General features: G+C 41.8%; 1 protein-coding gene across 1 annotated transcript in view; it reads right to left on the minus strand.

The window, feature by feature from the left end:
- CDH6 (cadherin 6) overlaps positions 1-8,666 on the minus strand; it is a 111,163-nt gene extending 102,497 nt beyond the window's left edge. The window contains exon 1 of the mRNA XM_067567905.1: positions 8,511-8,666. The gene's annotated coding sequence lies outside the window, so the exon portion shown is untranslated. The remainder of the gene's footprint in view (positions 1-8,510) is intronic.
- Between the last annotated feature and the right edge of the window lie 9,539 nt (positions 8,667-18,205).

Raw genomic sequence — 18,205 nt, forward strand, 5'->3', positions numbered from 1 at the left:
TTTTAGTAAGGGAAAAGAAATCCCTTTCTAGAAAACAAAGGACACCTTTTTATTTCTGACAAGGAAGCATTTCCTTTAAAGCAGTACACATTTTCAAAGAAACTTGAGACTACAGTTACCTGTGAAATAGAGCCATTGCTTGTAAATATTAATAAATAATATACACAGGACTCAATTTTGTCCTTGGATGTGTGCTCACAACTTCCATTAATGTCTAGTTGCAGACATGGGCATCTGAAGATTGAATCTGGCCCTCTTGAAGGCTTCAGACATGTCTAAACCTCTAGATCCTGAATATGGCTATATTCAAGAAAGGGACCTCTGCTAGTGTCAGGCAAACCTTTATATTATATTGCTCTATTCCCATCCAAATATTCTGAACGACTTCTATGTTTCTCTTTTCCTGCCCCACCAGTGCTAATTAACAGGGGCCAAATCAGCCTTGCAATTTGTGGTGAGGAATCTGACCCCATGCTGTGGAAGTTGTTCTAAGGGTTCCCTGCTACTAGATTTAGCAAGATTTTCAATGAGCCCCAATGAGTTGATTCAGCGCCCAGTTATTCATTTTCATTCTAACTAATTTCTTCCTCTTTCCTGAGTTACTATTCAATGATACCACGCTTAGTGTTTTGGAGGTCACAGTTTGTCACCATAGCAGCAATTGTGGTGTCACACACATTACAATCCTCCAGTAAAACACAGCAAATGAGTAGCCCTGTCAGCTTCAGTACGACTACTGATGTGCTTAAAGTTAAGCATGTGCTTGGTGTTGTTCCAGATCTGGGCCTGGCTGAGTGAAGGCAGAAAGAGGCCAGCAACATGAGGAAAAAGTTGCTGTGTTTACAGAGAAATAGCTTAATAACCAGCAATGATGGGGAAAGGAAACCCAGTAACAGTTGCTTACACTTAAAAGGAGTTTTGACAAAATATACAATTTTGAAAAATTATTTGGTACAGCATTGTCTAAAAGAGTAAGATTGGTGGACTTAAATCTTTTTTCCACATCTTTTCCCTTGCAGCAGTGACAGCTAAAGTGAGCACTCATTTCACAAAAGGATTCTAAATGTGTGTATTCCTCCTCGGTGATCTCACCAAATGCTGTCTGTAAGGGGAAAATGGGCTTTTTCTAGCTCTCATTACTGTAAATCTGTTCACCTAATAGGTTGAGCACACAGTTGAGAGACAGGTACTTCTTAGGTCTAGTCCAGCCCTACCACTATCTCATTTAATCTCTCTCTGCATTTATGCTACCATCAGTGCCACAGTACCTGAGTGCTAATGACACACCGTGGTCCTGGACAAGTAATCTCCCTGGGTCTCAGCTTTCCTTCCTGTGCAATGGAAATAATGTATGCAGTGTTTGTTATAGCTGTTTGGGTCCCAGGATATTAGAGGGACTAGGTGGGTGAGGTAATATCTTTTATTGGACCACTTCTGTATCAGAGGGTTATAGATGGTGAGACCTCTGGGGATGATGTTTTGTTGTTTGCATTTGCTTAGGAAGTAGATGTTGCTGTTAAGTCTTGCTTCCTTTTTCTTCATGTTGTGGAGTTTCCATTTCAGATGGCTAAATTTGATGTCTTCCATTGTTGTATGCAGTGTGGTTGTAGCAATGTTGATCCAAAGATATTAGAGAGGCAAGGTGGGTGAGGTAATAGCTTTTATTGGAAAAACTTCAGAAGTTGGTCTCTCCAATGGAACTAATAACGCATACCTACATTACAGGGATGACTTCTTAAAGTGAGATTGTGTTGACATGCAGGGGAGTAAAATGACTCTTGCTCTGCTGCACTGGCTGCCCATAATGTGGGTAGCAGCATGGGGGAAAGAGCAGCTGCTGTGGGGCTGATTCTTCCTCACCCCCCCCCAACCATACACAGGTAGGCCACGAATGAGTAGGCAAAGCCTTGGCTCCACCACCCAACCTGCTGGCCAGTGCAGACAAGGAAGTAGTCAGTGCCATGTACAGGACTGATTCAGATCACTATCCTCAAAAGCAAAGGGGGCGTAGATTGTGACTCGCTCTAGTTCCTGGTTTGCTCTACATTTAGTCAAAAAACAGGAAACACTTCCTTGGACACATCCTTCACAAAGCTTTCATATTTTTCACCTAGTGTCTGAGCTAATCCCAAAAAAAGGCAAAGTTTTTGTGTTTTACGAAAAATTACCCACCCTCATTTTTTTTTTAATCTTAAATTTTGAAATATTTTGACCAGCTTCAATTTGCTCCTGCAGCAACACAAATGAGCAGAAAAGAGAAAGGATGATCTGTTGATTAGGGTGCTGGCATGGGATTCTGCTGACCCAGGTTCAAACCCAAACTCTGCCACAGACTTCCTCTGTGACTTTGGGCAAGTCCCTTAGGGCACTACTTAGAAGCTATGTGCCTATCTCACAAGGATGTTAGGAGGACAAATACACTGAAAGATTGTGGGGTGATCCGATACTATTGCAATGACGGCAATCTCTAGATCGAGCTATGCATTATCCTTTCTACAGGGCAAAGCCAAAAGTGACTCCTTAGCATCCGTACAGCACCTTGAAAATTATAAAGCAATCGATTTGCTAGATGATCATACTAATTCTCTCTCTTTTTTATATATATTTATGAAGAAATCACTCATTTTTAATCATTAGTACCAGCAAGATGGTACTGATCAGAAGCCCTACCATAACAAACCACTGTGCACACAAAACAAAAACATTCAGTAAGGAAACAGATTTCACTTGCAAGCTTGAGGAAGAAATTAAAGGTAGCAGTGTGCTTTTTTTAAATATGATGGAAAAATACCTCGATGCCTTTCAAGAAATAAGAGAGAACATTCTCCCTTAGGCTATAACTTCTGTGTATGTACCTTGGGCTCAGCATCCTTTAGTCTTTAGAATCCTGATTCAGATCCTCTTGATCACAGCACGATTCATGCAGCCTAACGAACTTTAATGCAGAACAGATTTTTGTTATCTCCTTATGGAATGCAAAGTGGAGGCTCCTTCATAGGCAGATATTCACATCCCAATTTTACTTTTCTTTATGTTCTTTACGTGCACTGAAGCAGAGCTTCTTGCTAATGAACATATTGATTGAACAGCGGCTGATGGTTGAAGTGAAACATTTGTGGAGTAGGTGTGTGTCTTCCACGCAGACAAGCGCACACCGGCAATACCTGTGGCAGCTCAACTAATACTAATGTTTAATTTCTGTGCTAATTTTCAATCTGCACTGACCCTTCTCCTGGTACTCCTGCTCGGATTCATTCATTAAGTGGAAATGCTGGGAAGACTCACCTATTATCTCTCAATCAGTTGTAAACATTACTGCAAAACATTAGAATTAGTTTAGCGGAGAGGAATTAAGGCACCCAGCTAGGTGCTGTACTTTCTCATTCATAAACTCTTGTATGTGTTGCAGTGTGTCACTAGGGAAGGGTTGGGAGGCGATGGTGGATATTTATACTGCAGATTAAATCTAAGTCACGTTCCAGCTGCAATTAAACACTTTCTGTGTGTGTATATAACCTGGCAAGACAACCTAATTAATCTATAAAATAGCTGCCTATACTGCCAAAGTAAAGCCATTATTAAACAAGTTATTTAAAACACAGCAAGGTGAGTAGTTCCTGAATAGAAGCAGATGGAACAGAGGGAGGTGGTGGATGAGGTGGGCTGGCCTGTGTGTGTCAGGGCTGGGTGTGGGGCAAGAGAATACAGTATCAGTGTAATCCCGGATTATTCACCTGAGTGCTGTCAAGTGTTCTGGCACCGTCACAGCTAAACATCACTTCTTTGCTAAAACACCTTAATGTGATCCAGAGCAGTTGCCTTGAAATAATTCAGAAAGGAGACCTAGGTGCAGACTCTCCATATGGGGAGGGCTACCCTACCAGCTAGAAGAATCCCATGAGATGGGTAGAGTATCTCGCATCACTTGGCATTACCCCTTGCAGATGCTTTCAAGAGGTCGTGAGTTCCCCAAAAGGTAGAGATGCTCACTCCTTCTTTGACAGAAGGGACGACTGCTGAGATGTAGGCTCTTGAGGGAGAAAAATGGCTGGGAGTGTGGGAAGAGCCTTGGAGTCGTAAGAGACCGCCAGTAACATGAATTACGTGGTGGTTTGTTCATTAAAATTATCTGTATAATTTGTGACATTCTCCTTATGGGACACCCTCTGTAAAAAAGTCATAGTTCTGTTCATAAATGGCCTTCACCACCCAGTGCTGGACAAGATTTACAAAAGAGCCAATGCTATACCAATCAACTGAAGAAAAAAGACAATACTGACAACTGGCAGCACCCAGTGTAAAGACAATGGCTCAGTTCTGCTGTCAATTAATCCAGTATAAACGGGGAGTTACTCCCCTGAAATTAATGGAGCTATGCTGATAAAGGTGTGAGCAGAATTAGGATGAATAGAGGGAGAAACAGGAGGAATGTCAATGCATTAGAAAAGCTTGTTCTTACTACCACTGAAGACAATGAGCATGCTGCCATTGACTCTAACAGATGTAAGATGGGCCCTAGGGGAGGAGAATACAGAAGTTTAAAATGAGATTTATAATGTGAAAAGCAAAACAGGATGGGGGAGGAACCCCAAAACAAAACTTTTTGTATTGTTTTCAGCCAGTGGTTTCTAATCAAGTTCTAATGCAATGTCGCAAACAATACAACTGACAGATAACTACTTCTGCAGTTTCCTTGTTAGCATAATGATCCTCATGCTTTGCATTTATTATGCATTATTCAACGGGAGAGGGGGGGTGGTTATTTAACTGAAATAGGGACTGATAATCTGCTTTTGTAGCTTTTTGTTAGGCAAATAAGGCAGACAGCAGCTGAGTAGAAATACTATTAGAAAAAGAAAACCCTACATTTCAGATTGAGTCACTTCTCTGTCCTTATAAACCAGAGATCCTGATTGCTCCAGAGCCTCAGAATGGGCTGCCATGACTAAGCAAACACAAGCAAACCAGTTTCTGCCAGATTGTATCTTGACTGTAACACATTTCAGACTTTAGGACCAAATGTTTAAACTGCAAGTCGAATCCTGCACAGAGGCAGCAGAAAGATTGATTCACCACCATGCAGAACAGTTCATCTACTGTAATTCACAGTTTCAAGGACTTATCCTGAAGATGGCAAGTTATACAGCAAAGGAACAGTGCATGGCACTACACAGCAGGGACGATAATCACAGCTGAAGCTAACTGGCTAGTTTTTGAGAGTTGAGGGACCAAGTGACTGCAAAAGCGAATAGCCCTTGAGCAAAGCAGCACAGCTACACTAGCTCTCCTAGTCTTAAGGGGGTTAATTTAAGAAATGTGTCCACCTCAATAGCTTCAGCAATGTAGTCCCCGCATGCTCCCTCTCTTGCATAATAATGGTAATCAAAAGACACCTTACCATTTCCGCTTTATTTTTTGCATCATTGCAGCAGACTCCCTGAAGGAATTACAATCATTTTGCAACATGCTATACCGTCACAGCAAGCTTCTACCAAAGCATTTTATCAACTTATTTTTTTAATAGATTTCAGTTACTTTTCACTTTAGTAATTACCCATCATTTCTGGTGAGATTCATAAGCTGTTTTCTGGCCATCTTGAGTCTACACTTGGAAATTGCATTAGAAACCAAATGTTTGTCAAAAGTAGTCAACACAAGCAGCACGCCAATGAGTCAGGCAAGAGCTGGACAACACTGTGTCACTTAACCATGGATAGAATACCAATGCTCTACGAGGCATGGACTATTAAATCAGTCCCACTACTACAGTGTAGGCAGGCCTGGATTAAGTGATCTAATAGAGATCCCATCCAAATCTAACCATTTCTCAAGTCTGCAAGTAGGAGAAAATCGACATATTGACATCCTCACTCACAAGATGAAAATAAATCCAATAAACTGAGGGAAAGGAGGCTCGGGGAGGCATCGTGTCCTTGAGTCACACATTAACTTCTTCGCATGAAGGAGCTACAGCCTGTGTACGTCCTGCTAACCATTCAGAAGTTCTATGAAGTCTCCATTAGCCGAAACACTTGCAGCAGAGAAAAACATTTTCTTGACCGTGGGTGTTTGCTTTCTAGAAAGTCTCCCAATTAAATATATTCTGAACAGCAGAGTACCCAATGCAAACATTACTTTTCAGAAGGGAAGACTGTCTTTAGCAGCAGGTTACTTACTTGCATGGGGGGAGCTGTGCTGGGTGGGGAGGCAGAAGTTAGATACATATTTCTAACCGTGAACAAAACTTGGTAGAAAACGATGTTGGTGCCTATAAATGTAGCCTTTGGAGTGCTAGCACTGATCTATATGAGAGCCATAAACTGGTGTGAATGCTAAAATCCTAGAGCAGCATTTCTCAATGACCAGTCCAGGCACCAGTGCCAGTCCCTGAGATTTCCCTGACACAGTTTAAGAAGGCAGCAAGCCTAGTATCAAAAAGGTTGAGAAACACTGAGCTAGAGAGACTAATAAATCCCCTACAGGGACCCCAGGTTGCCAGATCCTGAAATGACGGCACAGGATAATTGCAAAGAATTACAGCTAGACTGAATCAGTGCCATTTTCCTTGAAAATGAATTGCTGCTTCTGATTATGTTTGTGTCCCCCCATCTCCAAAGTCAATCACAAGCCAATAGAAATATGTCCAGAAAGATCACAATGCAGTTTAAAGCCAGAAGCAGATGAAATTGTATTTTTACAGTTGTCCTGTCTCGAAACATTTGAGAAGAGAGGGGGAAGGGATTCCCTGAAATATTTATTAGCACATTTGGGCTGTTTAAGGAAACTATCCAATTAGATCTCTGCTGCTAGGCCTATTAAAAAAAATTGTGTTCATATCAGTGAAGAAAGAATCTACTTGATTTTGATCTCAGTCCTCCAGTCTCTTCCACACATGTAACTTATTGCCTCAACTGCATTTAAAAAGGAATCCTAAAAAAAGAGGGCTACACCATTACCCATAGCATTAGACTGCTCAAGGACAGATGTTAATCAAATTTATGGAATATTTAAAGTAATATGCGAGCACTTTCACATGGAACTGACTGCACCACAGACATTTCACTCCAGAAGATGCATGGAATAAGCTTTTATCTTGATTGAGAGAGTTATGTTTGTTTTAATTAAAACTAAAGATTCTAGCCAAACTCTACCCTAAATTCTTCCCAAGGTGCTATTGACTATGGAAGGATGAACAGAAATTATGCTATATGTGTATTTGAGTACACACACAACACATGGGTCTGTGTGTACGTGTGTTGTCATTAACTCTTGAATTTGGCGTCTTTTCCTTTCCAGTTTCCTCCTCTCCCCCCCCTCCTCAAACCCTGTAAATTAAACAAAGGGCTGACTTTACACTCAGTAAGCCATTTGGCTGCACGATCTTCCTTTTAGAGCGATAGCAAAGCCTTAAATCCTAGGTGGCAATAACAAGGTGCTTCTCTTTTGGGGGGCTAAGAGTAGCAGATGGGGGTATCAGGCTAGGCGCAATTTTGGGCATTAAACTTCTTGATCCTTGAATGTTACGTGGGTGACCGTCCACTTGCACTTACAAAGCCCTGCATTTAACTCTCCATAAAATATGGATTTCATTGCAGCAGTGACAAGACTTCTTTCCATAGCCACTGACCTCTACAGGGATCGCTTTATCTTCGGGCTCAACTCTTCGCCCCAGACTCCGATCTCTGTCTCTACTAACGGGTGTGAGAAAGATTCTGTCTGTCTGTCTGTCTGCATCTCCATCTAGCCAGCCAACACTGCCATACGTGACACGTATAAATAGTGCTGCACCCGTCCCTGGGAACCATTGACTCCTAGCTTTGAATGCAGTCTCTTTCATTCAAGTTCCCTTCTTGTAAAACGCCCCGTTATCAAATAAAGAATTGTCCGTTTCTGGACGGCCCCAGCACGATCCTCCCCCCCCCCCGCCCCGGTCCCTCCTTCTGCCGGATTTACCCTGCCAGGACGCCCCTCGTTTCCACTGCGCTCCACGCTCGGCTCTGCAGCGCCCCGGCTGCTCCTGGCGCTCTTGCCCGGCGCTCCTGGCCCTCGCGCAGCCGGGCTATCCGAGCCAAGCGCAGGGTGGATCCTTTCAGGCACTTTCTTACCAAGCTGCTGCTCCCCCTGCTCCCCCTCCCCAACCCCAGCCTCCCCTCGGCTCAAGCGCCTTGCCAGGTCCAGCGATCGGGCCGCGTCTCTTTGCCCCCCACTTGGAATGACACCGAGTGCGCCCGGGCCACACACCATTCATTGCCGGCGCGCAGGGGCAGAGGCTGCCCTGCCCAGCCCGTGCCTACCTCCAGCGCGCACACCCAGCGGCTGGGGCGCGCCGTGTGTGTGTCCCCCTCCCCGGCACGGAGCGGGCAACTTTGCAGTGCAAAGAAGTGGCTTTCAGGAGCGTTCAGACCCGAGCAGAGCCAAGGGAAGGAAGGAAGGAAGGAAGGAAGGCAGCCGCTTGCCGCCGGCTCCCGGTTAAACTTGCCCTGAAGAAGTGCAAAGGCTGATCTCCTTACCGGTAAAGAAGAGGACAAGCGCTCAGCCTCGGGCAGTCGGTAACAGCGGTCAAGCGCGGCCGGTGCGTCTCAGCCTGCTCTGTCCCCCCGGCTCCGCCTGCCACCTCCACTGCTGGAGCTACTCGCATCTAACTGGGGCTCTCTCTCTCCCAGCATCACTTTTAACTCTGGCAGGCAGGGAGCCGAAGCCGAGGGGACTCTCTATCTGATTGGTTTCCATTCAGTGCTCCTGATTAATAAAAAAAAAAAAAAAAAAGAAGAAGAAGAAAAAGAAGAAGGGAAAGAAACCTCCCTCTCTCTCTCTCTCACACACACACACACACACGGCTCTGCTGCCGCCGCTACTGCAGCACTGGATGGGAAGGTTAACTGGGCTGGGGGGGGGAAGCAGGCACTTCCAGGCACACACAGTGATTTGCAAGTGAATGCGGTGGGAGGGTACAGGGAGGAGGGCTTTGTGAAAGACCCCCCGCGATAGACTGACTCTGGGTTTGAAGCCTAAAGCAATCAGCTCTGGCTAATCTGCTGGTAGTGATAGTCAAAGCAGAAAATGAAAAGGAGGTTAAGACATGCTCATAATTTATATTTGTGTGCCGTCTGTTTTAATCCTGAAATTATAGTTCTGTCCTTTTGTCACCGAAAATGACTGTGCATTATTTTCCCACCCTCTGGTATCCTAACTTCCTGGACATTCACATCAAGATTTCCCAGTTAAGTACTACCTTGCGTGACAGTCCGTAGATGTGGTGGCCTGGGAGTACATGCATGCAGCTTCTGCCTAGGTTACATTGAGAGCTCATAGAATCATAAAACCAGTCTGCTCTTTGGGGCTCGAGGCAGGTGTGTTTGTACAGCACCTAGCACAATGGGGCCCTGAAAGGAGGCTTTGGATGATAAATGTAAATATTAAATAAGAAAAAAAGAAATTACTTGTCAGTTACATTTGATCTGTCAGGAGCCTAGTGCATCCTCCTCTCCATGTATAGCATTGTTCCCTGTAATAGTGTTTTTCTCATGCTTTGTTCAATTTCATTGTTAATGTTGCAAGCTGTGCAGCTCCTAACGTTCGCCTTGGAGAGGATTCCACAGCCTAATGCGGGATCATTATGAATCTTTTCCCTGATTATTCAGCTTAAAGTTTTGCCTTTCACAATTTCAACTCCTAGTTACACCCCCCCTAATACAATCCCAAGTTATTCTTGGGAAAAATTGTGTGCTTCTTAGAGGTGCAGTCCAGGGGAGGTGCAGCTGAAATGGCTTTAAGCCACCATGTCACTTGTTCCAGGGACTCTGGAATAATTTAGACACTGCTGGAGGCTCAACTTTCAGTAGTCTTCTCAGGGCTGCTCTGTGGGTCACACCACAGCCTGGAATCTCTGCAGTGCTGGGGCCTTGCCCCCAACATGCCCCTCCTGCCCTTACTCCCAATGCTCCTATGCCAGGCATTGTGAAGGGCTCCTTGAAAACAGTCTTAAGGCTATCCTTCCCAATCACTTTGCTGAAGGTGTCCTCCCTCAGCCAGACGCAGGGCTCCTAGGGTCCCTATAGCTTGGAAAAAAGATGAGAACAGCATAAAGAGGCCAGAGTGGAATTGAGGATCTCAACTTTAGGGTCTACCTTTCAAATATTTGCAGATCATATTTACGCAAAGAAGCAGTAGCAGTCACCCTTTAGCCAAGTTGTACCTATTTAGGCCTTTTCAATTTCCTCATAGATTATTCCTCTTGGTATGTGGATCCTTTTGCTCATTCTTCTTTGAACTTTCTCCAGTTTCCCAATATCTTTTTGTTAATGAAAAGCCCAGACCTAAATGCAATATTCCAGGTTCAGTCATACCAGAAATTTCTAAAGAGACAATACTCCCTCCCTTACTTTGTGACACAATGCATATGCAAGGTCTGTCTTTTGCTCCGTTTCACAATGTCTAATTTGCTGCCCACAATGACTGTAAGGTCTCTTTTTGGTATTAGTTCTTCCCTCATGGTGAATAGATGTAATCGTGTTGTTTCCCCCAGATCGCTGTTCATTTTTCCAAGATGGATTTCTGCACTGTGGTGAAAAGTGAACGACTTCTCTGTCTCTACAAATGTGTGCTCAAAAAGATCTGCACATAGATTTGGGTTTCCATATGGAATAGCAACTAATAATTGTACGCTCATGGATATATAAAGATTTTTTTTTTCTTTTTGCTTTCAAAGGGACATTATCAAGGTCATGTTCTTCCTCCTCACCATTCATCTTTTAAATACCATAATGATATTAGAATTCCCACACTGGATCAGGTCATTATTCCAGAAAGTGTCCTGTACTTGACACCTGAGCTGAGTGAAATGTTCAGCTAGCCTTATAAAAATTTCTCTGAAGTCAGCATTGTCTGAAATTGACAGCACTGTCATTGAGGCCAAGAATTTAGCAAGATTCAAAGAAGGACTGGATGTTTATGTGGCTAACAAGAATAGCCAGAGTTGTTACAGTTCATGATAACTAAAAGAGTAGTGGAAGGGAGGTGAAATGCTCATTTTTCACATCTTAAACCAATCTCCAGCTATTGAAGATTAGGATGAGACCATCATGAGAGGGCATGTTATCCTACATCTGCCTACTGCAGGATTCTTATATCAGGCACTGTCAGAGACAGGATACTGGAGTAAAGAGACTATTGGGTCTGATCCAGCATGATATTTTTCCTATGAATTGTCTGTGAATCTGTCGTTATCTTTCCAATCATTAAATCTGGGTTAGCTGTCCTGTGAATTTTTCTCCACCCAACTTCTTCCATATTGAGTGTACCTGTCATGCCCCAAGAAATCCTGGCCCCCCAATAAAAAAGGACTCTAAGAAGGTAGGATCTAATACTTATTTGCGGGTGAAGGAGTGTCTCCGAGTAGACAGAGGCCAGTTATGGTTCTCTGTAAGTTCCTACTCCTGTGAACCAATCTGCAGATCTTCAATTGCAAGTCCTTATCTGAACTGAATGCTGCAGAGTTCTCATTGTTCTACCTGATAAGCAGTTTAATATCTAATACATTCACTATCCTGGGACTGCATCATGCATTGGTAAGGGGATGATCTGGATGATCTAATATGCCTTTCCAATCACTATTTTCTGTGATCCTTCAGAGGAAGTCAGAGAAACCTTCCATAATGCATAGCTCCAGTTTCTTCCCGTACCGGGATTTCTGGCTTAACCCTGCAAGCAATCAGCTGATGCCAGGAATTATGAGGCTAGAATAATATTATTTTTGTGCAACATACCGGCTAGTGTTATTGATGGTCACAAAGTTACCCAGATTCTTAAAAATCCAGGCATGCTGTTTGACCCATTGAGTTCCTGGTGTAATGTGTTCCACAGGTGAACTATACATTGCATAAATATTTCCTTTTGGTTTGCATTACATTTATTGTCCTTTAATTTGAAAGAGTGCTTGTATTGCCGGAGCAGGTGAAAGGAAGCGGCTGGCTAGTTTTCATCTTTCATCGTCCTAGATATCTTAATCATGTTCTTAGTTTTTTCTCCTTCCCAAACTAATTAACCCTAGTCTTTCAAATCTTTACACCCAATTCTGTGAACAATTACTCATGTGCATATAGTTACTGTCATATGAAGTCCCATTGGACTGTATATGGGAATAACAAATTGCATGACTGAGTGCAGTATTTGCATGTGAAACCCGCTCAGCATTTTTATTACTCTTTTCTGGACATTTCCCCTTTCTGTTATATCTTTCTTTAACAAATGCAACCAAAGTTGGGCACCAAAATTATTTCAGTGAATTGTAATGCATAGCTCTATTTTGACATCTTTGGCATTGTTGTCCTTTTAGAAGAGAAACATGCAATGTAACAAATGAAACCGTGGATTACTTTGCCTCTGACCAAAGCCTCTCTAGTGGTGCCTACAACATTCCCACTGTAGATATGACTATGTGGCAGACAGGTCAGAAATTTGCCCATGGAACAGTTTTATGTTAGAAACTTGATGGAGTTGAAATGTTCCATGGGATCATGTTAATTCCATCAAAAGTTCTGATGGAAACTTGCAGGAGCCTGCCTAGTGGTGAGCTTGAGTTCCCAAACTCCATGGCTCCCCAGGCTTCCAGGCTCTTTGTCTCCATGTCAGCTGCAAGTAGGGTGACCAGATGTCCTGATTTTATAGGGACGGTCCTGATATTTAAGGCTTTTTCTCATATAGATGCCTATTATCCCCCACCTCCGTCCCAATTTTTCACACATGCTATCTGTTCACCCTACTGGCAAGTCTCAGGCAGCCAGATCCCCAAGGAACCAGGCAGCCTGAGAGCAAGTAGAAAAATTCCATTTTGTTTCTCCCAAAATGAATTTAGCTCTTGCAAATTTCAAATGTTTGGCTTTTCACCCTGATTTCAGGTGTTATCAAAATTTTTCTTGGGAGCGAAATTCTGTTTTCTGGTTATCTCTAGGGCTGGCAAGAGGATGGGTTGGGGGACAATTGTACCGGAGCCCCAAGCTCAAGGGAACCCCGAAAACATCTGTAATGTCTGTGTGTAAATAGAGTGAAATGAGAGGGGGTGAGGTGCCAGCGAACATGATATATCGGAGCGTCAAGTTTTACTTGACAGGCCTGGTCCTGTCTGTTATCTGACTCCAATTGTAGATATTTCTATGCTGTTTTGTGTATGTCTGAAGTGTGCAAGACATCATGAAATGTTTTTATTAATTCATTTATTAAATGATTACCACTTTAAAAATTGAATAATCCTCATCCAAACATCCATCCCCCACTCCCTCACAAATTCTTCCTCTGCCTTCTCATGATATTTGTGTAGGAATGGGAAAACCAACCCCAACCTTTTCATGAAACTCACACTGAATTGGGCATTTCCCCCAAAAATGTCACACACCTCTGAATTTCCAGTTTGTTCCAATTCCAGTAGTATTGAAATATCCTGATTAAAGTTGTTCTTGTGGTATTTGATTCCATTAATGCAGGCTATCTCATGAGAGTCCCAGCTAAAGAAAGTCAGCTAAGCTTCACATAAACACCCACATTTTGGGTTGTTTGTCTGAACTAACATTTGAGGTTCATCCCTCACCAATTTTAAATTTCTGTTTATCATATTTACCTCCATTTTCTTACATCTGATTGGTTGCTCCCAACAGACCCAGGAGAGTGTGCACATCACAAATACAATGGAACAAATACATTGCGTGTTTTAGTGCTAAGGCAGGTCAATGAAGTTATAATGGCTCTCATCAGCATTCAAACAGCCGGTTGGCATTTCCACTTTCAATAGAACGGCTCTCAGAATGCAAACAATTTTCTTGCCTTTTAAAACACCATAAAATCAAATAAATCCTTTCAAGTTTGATCTTTAAAACCAAAAGCACCAACTGATGAGGATAAGCAAGGGGCAGATACATCTGCACTAATGGGATAGTAGCTAGTTGAATGTCAAATTAAATTCCTATAGCTAAATAATGATTACAAGTCAAAATCAGTTTATGACCAAATTTCACCATAAGTCTTTTGGCTACACTTAGAATCTTAATGGTTTCCCTGTCACTGATAATACATGTTTGTCAGTGATCCTCTGATTCCGATGTTATAGTAGCTGTTAGTTATGGGCATAAGCACTGAGAGGATGAGCTGGAGATGCCATTCCTTCTCCAGGTAAAACTTTATTTTCTCCTTGCAAACTTATTGCAATGAAGTTAAAGTACGGTGAAATTTTGCTAGCTTTGTCAAACCTTGAGCGTTTGGGAACATTTCATTAATTTTTCATTTATTTTCATGAAATGCTTCATTTTCCAAAATGTTCATTTATTGTAAAACTCTCAAAATAGTACTGCAGGGCTGTTCTTTTGGGTGTGTGTTTGAGGGGGACAGAGAAGGAGGAAGTGATCCTCTTATTCCCTGAATCCCTGAAGCTAGCAAAAAAGCGAAAACATGACTGATTTGCTTTTGCAGTGCACTTTATTATTATCATTATTTATTTGCGTTACAGTAGGGTCTTGAGGTCCCAGCTGAGATCAAAGATCCATTGTGCTAGTCACATTGTACAAATACATCGAAAGGGAAAGTCTCTGCCCCCAAAAGCTTGCAGTCTAAATAGACAAGACAGAGAATGGTTGGGAGTGGAATCAGAGAAGTGAAGTGACTTACCCAAGCTAATAAATCAGGTGAATGCCGGCATCGTATATTCACGAGAGCTTTAATCCTTCCCAAAGTTCTGGGTTTTGTGTTTTGTTTTTTTGCATGAGCAAGTCTTCCACTCCTCAGATGTTATTGCGGAAAAATCAGAATCCTCATGGGTCTCCCCCACCCAGTAGATCCTTCCATTTCAAGTTTATAACTTATTCCAAATGGGAAACACTACTAATCTCTGTGTGTATGAGAGAGAAAGAGAGATTAGTGCATATAGAGGAGCTATTTTGCATCATTTTGAGAGGTTTCTAACATGTATTACTTCCATGAGGGATAGACTTTGGCTTATGAATTCAAATCCAAGAAGGAAAGAAAAAGGGTAACCACCGAATTCTGTAGAATTTATCCCATGATAACTAAGAAAACCTGCCAGTGCTGGAGGTGAGATACATAAAATAGTATCATAACAAATTTTAGAAAGTCACTTAAGATATTCTTGAAAGGTTTTTCTGTAAAATATGTAGCTATATACATATCAGATGGAGGTGAAGTAGATTTTTATTTGCAGTCACTTGAGACAATCTGCAAAATTCACGCATGCTTGTGCCAGTTGCGAGAAATGCAGCCATTGAAAATTCATGCCAACATAATCTTTACATCATTAGGCATTCTATATATGCAGGTGTTTGTGTAATCTGCTTTATTTTTAGTTATAATGCTGCATATATATTATAATATAAATATATCTGGATTTGTATGCTCCTTTGTGTAACTTTTTGAGGAAAATTCTATTTTTTGTGAAGGAGAGGCAAGCAAATTGTGTTGTTATAAAACTAGTGACTGTGAAACTGCTCAGAGATTTGGAATGTTAGCATGCAAGTGAATTGGTCAAAGTTTCATGGTAAAGGCAACATATAACCTGGTTCTACAATTTGTTACCTGGATACCTCCGGCACCTATGTAGTATATTTATATGCAGAGTCTGTCTACATCATCTTTAGATGGACATAGCCAGTGCATGTATTTTGAATGTGTATCTACCTATGAACTGAATGCAGTCTGGAAAATCCAGAGTAGTTCATGAGCTAATCTGGAATACATTATAAAAAATTGAAATGGAAGACTTGATCATATGGTACAGCATATGCTGGACATGCTATGGTTGATTATTTTTTGTTGTTATTATGATCTAAAAAAAGGGCTGGAAAACTCTTCCTTAACATAAAGATGAGAGTTTATGTGAGGCATTTTGTTTATTCCGGACTTACCTTTCCTCCTTTCTAACCAGGTGATTTTTCTTCTTGGATCCTTTTCATGACCTTATTGATGGCGTCATCCATCAGCAGCACTGAGATCGCAGCTAACTTTGCCTAAAATTCAGGGCTGGCTTAAAACATATTAGCTATGGGCCTGTGCATGGGATCCCAGGTCCTGGAGTCACATGGTGAGATCAGAATCTCAGTTTTCCTTTAATTAAAAAAAAAAACCCAATGAAACCTAGCCCTCATGAATACAACGGCCCAATTTCAATGGGAAAGATGTGCTAATTTAAACTGGTTTAGTTAAATGGTGGAAAGCCCTTGAGTGGGCACTCTTATTAGTTTTAGGATTATCTGTCAGGGATGGTCTAGATATTGCTTGGTCCTGCCTTGAGTGCAGGGGATTGGACTAGAAGACCTCTTGAGGTCCCTTCCAGTTCTACAGTTCTATGATCTGATTATTGACTTAAGTTAAATCAAAATAGGGCAAGCTAAATCAATATAAGGCACTCTAAAAACGAAGTAAGTGTCTATCCAAGGGGGTTACGCCCATTTAACTGGTTTCTAAGATTACTTACTTAATAGTACAACTTTCTTTTGTAGTCAAGGCCAAGAGAAAAAGCTTTAATATGTGACAGTGTACCTTACTCTGAGTCTGTAGACAGCCTGAAACAGCCACTGAAAGAGGTGTGTGCTCTCGGGCTGGCCAGAAAACAAGAATTCTATTTTGCAAAAAATTGAGGATTCAGCATGTTTTTGTTCTTCATCAGAGTGAAGCCAAAAGCTTTTGAATTGTTTTGTGAAAAGAGAGAGACACACCCTCCCTCAAGAATAGTTCGGTGGTTAGGGCATGCACCTGGGATGTGGGGAAAAAACATAACAAAAACCAAACCCTTCCGTTTACTTTGTTTTAATGAGAATGGCCTACAATAGAAAACATGTTGTCAGGACCCTATTGATTTACTTTCACAATTAGTAGCAAACTGTGATAATTTTCTTGAAAATTACTAACACTCTGTTTTCTGCCGTTTCACTGTCTCCTTTCCCTATACTTATTTTAAAAACTGCAACCTTGTGAAATATACCTAGTTCCCATTAGAAGGTGCTGTCTTGAAATCAAAGAGCAAAAACATTCTCAGCCCTGTCCCCCCTTTATTCAATGAGCTTATTTACAGAGTAAGCCATACTATGAATAGAGTGGTGGACTCAGGCCTTACAAAAAAAGACCATCTTGAATTTGACTGGCAATATCTAAAATGACTCCACCAAAAAGAAACACTAGGTTGAAGCTAAAAAGGTGAGCCTTATGGCTTATTGCACGGGTCAGTTGTTCGCAATCTCAACAGTGAGGGTTAAAGCCTCATTAGGGTAATATAATTTTAAGGTCCAGATTTTTAAACATGGGTGCCTCAGTGCAGACACTGATACTTTGAGACCTAAATAAGTGGTGTGATATTTTTCAAAAGTGCTGAGAACACCACCCATTAGCTCCCACTGAAATCTTGGCCAGGGAGCTTAGGTCACAATTCAGCAAGTGACTTAAGTGCATGCTGGACTTTGAACAGGAGTTAGGCTTTGTTGTGACCAGTCCAGTTTTCACCCGGACAGTCCGGGTTTCAGCCATTGACAAGCCCTGATGTCTGTTTTTTTTAATCTGGGGGGAAGAGGCGGAGCAGGAGGCGGGGTCTTGGAGGTTCAATTACCAGCCATTAGAAAGGTGGCAACTCTAACATGAGTAGGTCTGAGTGAAGTCAATGGGACTGCTCACATGATTAAAATTAGCTATGTGCTCTATATTCCTTGCTGACTCAGGGCTTTAGATATTATGGTAATGGGTGCCATAGTAAATCCCAAGATAGATAAAGAGTTAGAAAATCCTATTTGCAAGTTCTCTGTTTAATTAGGTAAAGAAATCATTTCTGGAAATACAGGTTTTGTATTATATTTTAAATATTAATTATATGTCCTTTCTGAATAGTGCTATTCTTTCATATCACAACTCTTTTTAAGAAATCAATAATGGAAAGGTACAGGGGATCCTGACTGGATATAGTTTGCTATAGATTTTTAGGCTTCTTGTATTATCTATATATTTTATTTACATACAGGCATACAGATGCAGTTGACAATTTATTATTTAGTAATGCAAATCAAATATGCCCTGCGGACCAGAACCTCAGCTGCTGTAAATCAGTGAATTGCCATTAAGTCCAGCTGAACATCTGACCCTTTATATTTATAGATCCGAAAGAAGTTGCTTGGTATATCTTTGGTTCTTTGCCACCCTAAATACTTCCCCTTCTGTGTCTTCC

Source organism: Emydura macquarii, unplaced genomic scaffold (genome assembly GCF_026122565.2).
Source record: "Emydura macquarii macquarii isolate MOO-44397 ecotype Brisbane River unplaced genomic scaffold, CSIRO-AGI_Emac_v2 contig_2825, whole genome shotgun sequence".
Classification (NCBI taxonomy): Eukaryota; Metazoa; Chordata; order Testudines; family Chelidae; genus Emydura; species Emydura macquarii.